Raw genomic sequence first — 10090 nt, 5'->3', positions numbered from 1 at the left:
TATATATCCTTTTTCATATTCTTTTCCATTATGGTTTATCACAGGATATTGAATATAGTTCCCTGTGCTATACAGTAGGACCTTGTTGTTTATCCATTCTACATGTAGTAGTTTGCATCTGCTAATCCCAAACTCCCAATCCTTCCTTCCCACACCCCCTGCTCCCTTGGCAACCACAAGTCTGTTCTCTATGTTAATTCAGACTATTCTTGCACTTTATATAAACCAAATGCTACAGCACATCCTCTTTTGTGTAAGAATTTTTTTTTCATTCAGTATCACGTTTTTGAAATTCATCCATTGTGTTGCCTGTGTCAGTAGTTGATTCCTTTTTGTTACTGAGTAGGATTCCATTTGTCTATCCATTTACCTTTGGATGGACATTTAAATTGATTGCAGTTTTTGTCTACTATGAATTTTGGCTGTTGGGAACATTTGTGTACAAGTCTTTGACTATTTGCTAAGGCTCCACAAATGTACACCGTAGGACCCAGCAACTGAACACCCTACTAAAGAGACACGAGAGCACATATCCACACAGACTGTTTTCCACAGCGGATGTTCTATGTCACCACCAACAGTAGGTGTGAATCTCGCCTCGTCTTCCTCAGACTTTTCTAATGTTCTCTGAAGCCAGAGAGACCTTGGTTTAGATTCAGGATCAGCTTTGTAACCTTGAGACAATTACTAAATTTATACCACAGTTTTCCCATCTATAAAATGTGGATAATAACCACCTTTTGCAGTGTTTGTGAAGATGGTAGTGTTTGTGGAGAACAGAGACTGTGTATTCAACTGCTATAGTAAACACTCCAATATGGTAACTGCTATTATGATTATTATTATCTTCATATTCTCATCTTATCCAGTTACTTTAAGGCAACGTTTTCCAAGATGTGCAATATGGTGGTACTTGACATTTATTTTACTCCAAGTATTACATAGACACAGCATTACAAAATACTGAATCACACAGTGAAAATTTATTTCTATTCCAGTTTTCTTTAATCCCAATTATATCAAATGAAGAGTCTCAGCATGGTGTTAGTCTGATTTAACACCTCTCCAGCACTTGATAATCTTCGTTTTTAATAAAGTGAGAACAAGACAGAGACTCTTAGTGTTTAGAAGGCAACAGTAGCTAGAAATGATTCGAGGTTGTTTTGTCTTCACCGTTTTTTAATTTTTAGTGTTAGTAGAATGGATGGCAAGTAATACTAGTAGTATTTATGGTAGTGATTTAATCTGTTCATAAATTATTTACATCTAAAAAGCAAGTTGTCTGAAAGAAAAAAAATGTTAAGACAATAATATTATGGGAGGAATCTGGGCATGGCCGCAAGTGCTGTCATAAGTTGATCCCCTCCTGTGCGTCCCACACTCAGTTTCATACTAATCTCCCCAACACACATAGACACAGGCATGTGAGTGTGCAAGGGCATGTATTCTTTATCCTTGGAGTCCAGATCATACAAAGAACACAGCATGTCTGGGTCATTGGAGGTGATGTTTTTGGTGGGGCCAGCCAAGCAAGACCAGAGTGGGCACAGCTTCAATCTGTGGGAAAAAGGTCAAAGGGATGCTTGAAAAAATTTCCATGTCATATATCATTCAGCCAGAGATATTAGAGACAGTGCTGATAAGATTTTAGAGACAAGTAGCGTTGGGCTCAAATTGTGATTTTTGCAAATTACTGGCTGTGTGACATTGGGAAAATAACCTCTCATGGCCTCAGTTTCCTTATTTGTGAAATCGGGGTTCTAATGCCTCCCTGTCTGAGTTGCTGTGGGGATTAAAGGAGTCAACATGTGTGAATAGGTTTAATGAATGCTTTCTATTGTTTTGATGATCCTGGATAGAAGTTCAAGATAGTGTAGCATCTTCATTTGCACTATCTCCACTGGGAATCAAGCATGACAAGCTTTTCTTGGCTGATGAGGCTTTGCTGCCTTGAAAACTTCTTGTACTTCCCATGCTTCCAATATCCTCCCCCTAAGTTTACCATCAAAACTTGTGAGTACTGTGTCCCATCCCCTCAGGCCTCTGCTCTCCTGCTAGAGAGAGTTAAGTCTTAATCCTTGTGAATGGAATAACATATCTGACTGCAGAATCTGACCTCGGTGTTTCTGTTTGAGCTCTGGTACGTACTTTGTACTTACATCTGTCACAGCTCCCATGGCATTGTGCAGAGAAGTCAGCTAGATGGTAAGCTTCTTGAAGATAGGGACCGTATATGCTGATCTCTGAATCTGGAGCACCTGGCACAATATAGGTGCTCAATAGGGGTAGGATGAATTGAGAGATTGGGATTGACATATACACACTATTGACACTATGTACAAAAATAGATAACTAATGAGAACCTACTGTATAGCACAGGGAACTCTGCTCAATGCTCTGCGGTGACTAAATGGGAAGGAAATCCAAAAAGAAGGGATATATGTATACGTATAGCTGATTCACTTTGCTGTACAGTAGAAATTAACACAACATTGTAAAGCAACTATACTGCAATAAAAATTTAAAAAATATAAAGCCCATGAGAAAGAAAAAACGAACAAACAAAAACAAAACGCTGGTCCACTGATGCCCTGTGGCTTCACTTATTTTCTTAGTAGAATGTAAGGTCCTGGAAGGCAGGACCGTGTCTGCCTGTTCAGTGTTGAATCTCCAGTGCTTGGTAGACTCTCAAGAGCCACAGGTTGAATGAACGAATGAGACAAAAAGGGAGGATGATTTTTCTTTTCGGTGTTTGAGACCAGGATGTGTGCAGATAACTGGACCCACACAAAGGGGGCACCAGCTCCTGGCCAGACCTGTGAGCAGCTGGTCCTATCTGCTCCCTTTGTTGGCAAACACTCTGTAAGAGACCGCCCTCCAGTGCACCTGCCTGGATTGATCATCTTCTTTGTGATACACAGGAAGGAAAATCATTATAGCACAAGCGCCTTGTCATTCCACATGCCTCTGCCTGTGATAAATGTTCTCCATTTACGGAGTCGTCGGTGGACACCTAGAGGGAATAATTGCCATCCGGGCTTAACCTGGAGCAGGTTCATCATTAAACAACTCCCGTAATTTCCACTGCTCAGCATTCATCTTTTCCTCACAGGGCTGGGGAAGAGCAGAGTTTCTGAAAGCTGCCACCTAATTGCTCTTTCTTTCATCTGTACATTGTTGGGAAGAGGTGGACAGGAGGGATCGCCATCAAATGGACAGGACTATTTTTTGACTGAGTTGTTCTGATTTACGTTTTTAACAGAGTGGGTTTGCTGTGTTGAGAAAAGAGGACTGGGGAGCAGGGTCGAATCAGGGAGACCAGTTAGGAAGGTTACAGCAACGATTCCCACTGGGAAATGATGGTGGCTTGGCAAGGATGGAACAGTGGACGTGACTCAGGGCTGGTGTGTGTGGTTGAGCTAGTGGTGTGTACCCACCTAGGGGACCCATTGCCATGGCTCTGATGGGAACGGCATCCCTAGAGTTTTGCTGTGCACACCTGTATGGATGCAGTAATGCTGTAAGAAGTAGGTGGATTCCACGAAGGCAGGGATTTTACTTTGCTCCGTGCTCTATCTCTAGTGCTTGCACATGTCTGGCACAGAGTGGGTGCTCATAAAAATGTTTCACATGAATGATATGTTGGCTTCCATCTCCTGCGTTCTTGGAAACATCACAGCTGCAGGTGACTCAATGCAGGCTCAAGTGTGTTTTGGCTGATCTTGTAAACGTCTGCATTTTTTTTTTTTGACGGCCACTTTGAGTGCCCTGGTGTAAAAGCCCCTTTGCACTTCAAAGCACTATCATTTTACGTCATCAGGTGCAAACCATCTTTTAACGGCATTATTTGCAGAGAATAGGGAAAAAATAAACTTTATTATACTTTGTCATTCCCCCTTCCCCCAGCGTCATATCTTGAGTCACCTCTCACTTGCTGATCTGTACTGGCTGCAATTAAAATTAAATCGCCTTTGGGACCAGAACAGTCTCATCTTTATTTACAGCACCTGCAAATCATGCTGCTCCTCCTAATTTCAACAGCTTCTTCAGTGGCAAAAATCTCTTTTCTGAAGGAGCGGGTGGAGAAGTGATAAATAATAGTTATTGAACTCTATCCTCTGGGGATAGGATGCAGGAGACCAGGCCAGGAGAGGGAAAATTTTGGGGTTCAAGTGTGGGTGCTGCCTTTTATGAGCTGAATGACCCTGAACAGATCATGGAAACTTGCTGAAACCCAGTTACCTCATCAATAAGCTGAGGGGAAGATCAGTGCCTATTCAACCAATCCAGTGGACTGTAGGAACCCAAGGAGATGACATCTGAGAAAGTTCGTATATTTTTAGTAGCAGAGAGAGGGAGTGAAGTGTGGGAGAATCTATAATAAGCCTATTATTTAAACTATCAGGCTCACTGCATGTTTTGTTTGCAACCCTTCTCATCATGTATCATCATGCTGAAATGGCTTTTATCCTATATCTGTCTCTCTATGCCTTTATCTCCTTCCCCATTTCCATCAAATTCATTCAGCAGTAATTTATTAAACACTTATGATATGCTAGGCACGGAGTCTCTAGCAGGGAACAGAACAGATGTGGCTTTTGCCCATAAGTAGCTTACAAGTTAATAATGCAAGAGAGGCCTGGAAAAAAAATCACATACCTGATGATGTGATTACCACTATGCTACATTCTAGGAAGGGGAAAATGTCTCGAGTTATGAGAACATATAACAGGGAGACTAAACCAGCCCGAAGAGCCAGGGAGCCCTCTGTGCAGATGTGGTATCTACGCAGAGACATGAAGGATGCCTGGGAGTTAACCAGATGGAAGGAGGGTATAGTGTTCCAGGCAGGTGGAACAGCACGTGCTAAGATCTGGATGCTGGATAAAGCAAGTGAAAGGAGAGGTAAGTCACGAGGGTGGAAAGGCAGGCAGGGGAGAGATCAGGTAAGCAAATCACTTTGCTAGAGCAGTGGGTGTGTAAACACGGGAGGTGGATGCTGTGATGATACAGTCCTGACAGTGATGACACAGAACCAAACCAAAAGAAAACACACAAGCAAAGAAAGCAACAGTGATAACTCTGGTTCTGTTTCCCCCGGATCACTTGCAACATTTTCTCTAAAAGGTGTTTTGTAAATCAAATCACCAACTTAGGACTTTGTGTATGTCCAAGCAGCTCCTTCGTAGAAAGAGTCAAGGTATTCCTTGCCCTTCTGACTCCAGAGGGAAGGTTGGGAGAATAGGAGAAGGTAAAGACAGTTTCCAATCAGTGCTGGGCTAAGCTCTCCATGTGGGTAAACAGAACTCCCAGACACAGACACTGGTGCTGTAGTTCACTCATTTAATAAGATTCTTTGCATGACAGTTCTCTTTGAAGTTCCTATCAATCACCCCGTGACATTGTTCTAATGAACATCCTCCCCATCCCAGCTGGATGCAAGCAGACATACAAATTTGCCCCAGGGGAATGGTGGCCTCCCCATGTTCCCATGAAAAGCTCATTACCAAGCCCAGGCAATCACATTTACATTGCTAATTGAAGAAGAAAGCTACAGTAAGCACAAGAGTGAAAATTATTGGGCAATATCAAGGAAAACATCCCCAGTTCCCCTGGGGGTTTCAGTGTCAGCAACCACAACAGGCCACTGTGCCTGATGCTAATTAAAGAGAAGCTAAAATGAGCACTGAGGAAAATCAGCAGACTCCAGAGATTCTCAATGATTGCCTCTGACATGGAATTTTGAGATATTTCAATGCGATGGAACTTAATTGAAGTGGAGCAGGGTGGCAAATGGATTTCATTTCTTAAGTGGATCCTCCTAGGGCCAGCGAGATATCTAAGCTGAACTGGTTCCACTGTTATTCAAACAGCTGATTTGGCCCAGGAAAACCCCTCTGTTCCCTGTTAGTAGATCCTACACTTTCACCACCACTTGACCTGTAGCCCTATGGGAGGAGTCAAATTGTTCACCTATAGGTCATGACAACAACAGGTCCTCCCCTGACCCATGACAGGCACAACAAAATGGAAAAGTACCCCCACCTCCCAAAATATGACAATGAACTCTTGACTATCATGTGTTTTGACGAATGCTCCTTGCTCTCAATGAAGGACCTGATGCGAAATCCTCAACGATGAGGTGTTTGAAAAATATTTGTTGGTTGTCATCAAGGGAGGATGGCTGAACAGGACCAGTCTTTCTGAATCAGGTTTTAATGTTTTGAGCAAGATAGGTTGCGATGACCTTTTCCGTAACTATTTAAATTACATTGTACTTCAAAGGGCTGGGGGTTAGTTGGCGTTAGCCAAGATAACACTACTGAGAGAGAGAAACACAAGCGTATTTCAATTTGAAATTTGGAAAATTTCAAACATAAACAAAAGAATAATGAAAGCAAGTGACATCTGCAAGATGGCGGGATAGGAGCTTCCTACATCATTTTCCCCACAGAACATCGAATTTGACAATCACCCACGGACCAGGGTACCTTTGTAGGGATCTGGGAGTCCAGTGGAAAAGTTCCAGCACATTGTTGGAGCAAAAAAGCCCAAGAATAGACACATTGAAAGGATAAGAACAGTTTCACTTTACCCATGTCATCCTCTGCTCCCTGGTGACACAGCTCAGTGCCAAGGAGACCCTTTTAGTCTGCGATTTCTCCAGTGGGGGAAAGTGAGAGTTTGTGAGTGAGGGTCTACCTTCCCCAGCCATGTGGGATGTTGCCCAAGAGGCTGGCTTCTATACCACTGCACCCAGAATACTGAGGTGAGCTGTAGGACTGAGGGCTGGGGAGAGGCAGGGAGCATAGAAACCAGGGCTCAGAAAGTATCAAAGGGATGCAGATCCTACTAACTTCTTCCCTGGACTCCATCAGGAAGCCTGCCCACAAGCTGCTGGGAGTGTCATCTGTGGACCCCCAAACTGACCCATGGACCCACTCAACACTCCCTGTAACTCCTCTCCTTGTGGCTGGATCCATGTGTGTTGCCATGGACCGCGAGCATGAACCTTTGCAGACAGCAAGCATGTGTGTGCAGAAAGCCTGCCTGACTCTGCAGGACTGGGGAAAACCATGCGAACTTGAGCATCTCAGGGCACTGCCCTTGGGAAACAAAGAGGAGGCTCTCAGCACTTACCTGGCTTTGTGGGATCAAGACAGGCAAATGGTTTTACAAATTCTCTCTGTGAATTCCCTAACACTTTCTGGCTTCCATAGCCTCCTTCTCCTCTTTCTGTTCTGGAAATCTGAAACTTTACTTTCCCCTCTTCTATGCACTTCCCATAACTGACTCTGGGGCCAAGAGGTAGTGGAGAGAGATAGTAAAAAGCAGTGGAAGGGACTGGGTTCAAGATGGTGGAGTAGAAGGACATGCACTCACTCCCTCTTGAGAGAGCACTGGAATTACAACTAACTGCTGAACAATCATTGACAGGAAGACACTGGAACTCACCAAAAAAGATACCCCACATCCAAGGACAAATGAGAAGCCACAGTGAGGCTTCCCGTAGGAGGGGTGCAATCACAAGAAAATCAAATCCCATAACTGCTGTGTGGGTGACTCACAAACTGGAGAACAATTATACCACAGAAGTCCACCCACTGGAGTGAAGGTTCTGAGCCCCATATCAGGCTTCCCAACCTGAGGATCTGGCAACGGGAGGAGGAATTCCCAAAGAATCAGACTTTGAAGGCTAGTGGGATTTGATTGCAGAACTTCAACAGGACTGGGAGAAACAGAGACTCCACTCTTGGAGGGCACACACAAAGTAGTGTGCGCATCAGGACCCAGGGGAAGGAGCAGTGACCCCAGGGGAGACTGAACCAGACCTACCTGCTAGTGTTGGAGCATCTCCTGCAGAGGCGGGGGGTGGCTGTGGCTCACCGAAGGGACAAGGACACTGGCAGAAGTTCTGAGAAGTACTCCTTGGCGTGAGCCTTCCTGGAGTCTGCCATTGGCCCCACCAAAGAGCCTGTAGGCTCCAGTGCTGCATTGCCTCAGGCCAAACAACCAACAGGGAGGGAACCCAGCCCCACCCATCAGCAGGCAAGCAGATTAAAGTTTTACTGAGCTCTGCCCACCAGAGCAACACCCAGCTCTACCCACCACCAGTCCCTCCCACCAGGAAGCTTGCACAAGCCTCTAAGATAGCCTCACCCACCAGAGGGCAGACAGCAGAAGCAAGAAGAACTATAATCCTGCAGCCTGTGAATGATGATAGTGTAGATGATCCAGGACCTGGGGGGAAAAAAAATGGAGGCAAAGATTGAGAATTTACAAGAAATGTTTAACAAACACCTAAAAGAATCAAAGAACAAACAAACAGAGATAAACAATACAATAACTGAAATGACAAATACACTAGAAGGAATCAATAGCAGAATAACTGAGGCAGAAAAACGGATAAGTGACCTGGAAGACAGAATGTTGGAATTCACTACTGTGGAACAGAATAAAGAAAAAAGAATGAAAGGAAATGAAGACAGCTGAAGAGACCTCTGGGACAACATTAAATGTACCAACATTGGTATTATAGGGGTCTCAGAAGGAGAAGAGACAGAGAAAGGACCTGAGAAAATATTTTAAGAGATTATAGTCAAAAACTTCCCTAACATGGGAAAGGAAATAACCACCCAAGTCCAGGAAGCTCAGAGAGTCCCAGGCAGGATAAACACGAGGAGAAACACACCGAGACACATAGTAATCAAACTGACAAAAATTAAAGACAAAGAAAAATTATTAAAAGCAACAAGGGAAAAATGACATATAACATACAAGGGAACTCCCATAAGGTTAACAGCTGATTTCTCAGCAGAAACTCTACAAGCCAGAAGGGAGTGGCATGATATATTTAAAGTGATGCAAGGGAAGAACCTACAACCAAGATTACTCTACCCAGCAAGGATCTCATTCAGATTTGAAGGAGAAATCAAAAGCTGTACAAACAAAAGCTAAGAGAATTCAGCCCCACAAAACCAGCTCTACAACAAATGCTAAAGGAACTTCTCTAAGTGGGAAACACAAGAGAAGAAAAGGACCTACAAAAACAAACCCAAAACAATTAAGAAAATGGTAATAGTAACATACATATCGATAATCACCTTAAACGTGAATGGATTAAATGCTCCAACCAAAAGACACAGGCTCACTGAATGGATACAAAAACAAGACCCATCTATATGCTGTCTACAAGAAACCCACTTCAGACCTAGGGACACATACAGACTGAAAGTGAGGGGATGGAAAAAGATATTCCATGCAAATGGAAATCAAAAGAAAGCTGGAGTAGCAATCCACATATCAGATAAAATAGACTTTAAAATAAAGAATGTTACAAGAGACAAGGAAGGACACTACATAACGATCAAGGGATCAACCCAAGAAGAAGACATAACAATTATAAATATATATATGCACCCAACATAGGAAGACCTCAATACATAAGGCAAATGCTAACAGCCATAGAAGAGGAAATCGACAGTAACACAGTAATAGTGGGGGACTTTTAACACCTCACTTACACCAATGGACAGATCTCCAGAAAGAAAATTAATAAGGATTCACAAGCTTTAAATGACACAATAGACCAGATAGATTTAATTGATATTTATAGGACTTTCCATCCAAAAACAGCAGATTACACTTTCTTCTCAAGTGCACATGGGACATTCTCCACAGATCAAGCCTCAGTAAATTTAGGAAAATTGAAATCATAGCAAGCATCTTTTCTGACCACAATGCTAAGATTAGAGATAAATTACACGGAAAAAAACTGTAAAAAACACAAACACATGGAGGCTAAACAATACATTACTAAATAGCCACGAGATCACTGAAGAAATCAAAGAGTAAGTCAAAAAATACCTAGAGACAAATGACAATGAAAACACGACAATCCAAAACCTATGGGGGCTTCCCTGGTGGCGCAGTGGTTGAGAATCTGCCTGCCGATGCAGGGGACACGGGTTCGTGCCCCAGTCTGGGAAGATCCCATATGCCGCGGAGCGGCTGGGCCCGTGAGCCATGGCCGCTGAGCCTGCGCGTCCGGAGCCTGTGCTCCACAACGGGAGAGGCCACAGCAGTGAGA

The 10090-nt window shown here is 43.4% G+C and overlaps 1 long non-coding RNA gene across 1 annotated transcript; it reads right to left on the bottom strand.

The window, feature by feature from the left end:
- Positions 1-1244: 1244 nt before the first annotated feature.
- LOC129392799 (uncharacterized) lies at positions 1245-7939 on the bottom strand. The gene is made up of 3 exons (XR_008619418.1): positions 7837-7939; positions 2160-2258; positions 1245-1557 (listed from the first exon to the last, which is right to left on the bottom strand). It is a non-coding gene; the product is annotated as an uncharacterized lncRNA (long non-coding RNA).
- Between the last annotated feature and the right edge of the window lie 2151 nt (positions 7940-10090).

This window comes from Physeter macrocephalus, chromosome 14 (genome assembly GCF_002837175.3).
Source record: "Physeter macrocephalus isolate SW-GA chromosome 14, ASM283717v5, whole genome shotgun sequence".
Lineage (NCBI taxonomy): Eukaryota > Metazoa > Chordata > Mammalia > Artiodactyla > Physeteridae > Physeter > Physeter macrocephalus.
Note: the sequence above shows the minus strand (reverse complement) of the source record. Positions and strands in the feature narration are given on the sequence as shown.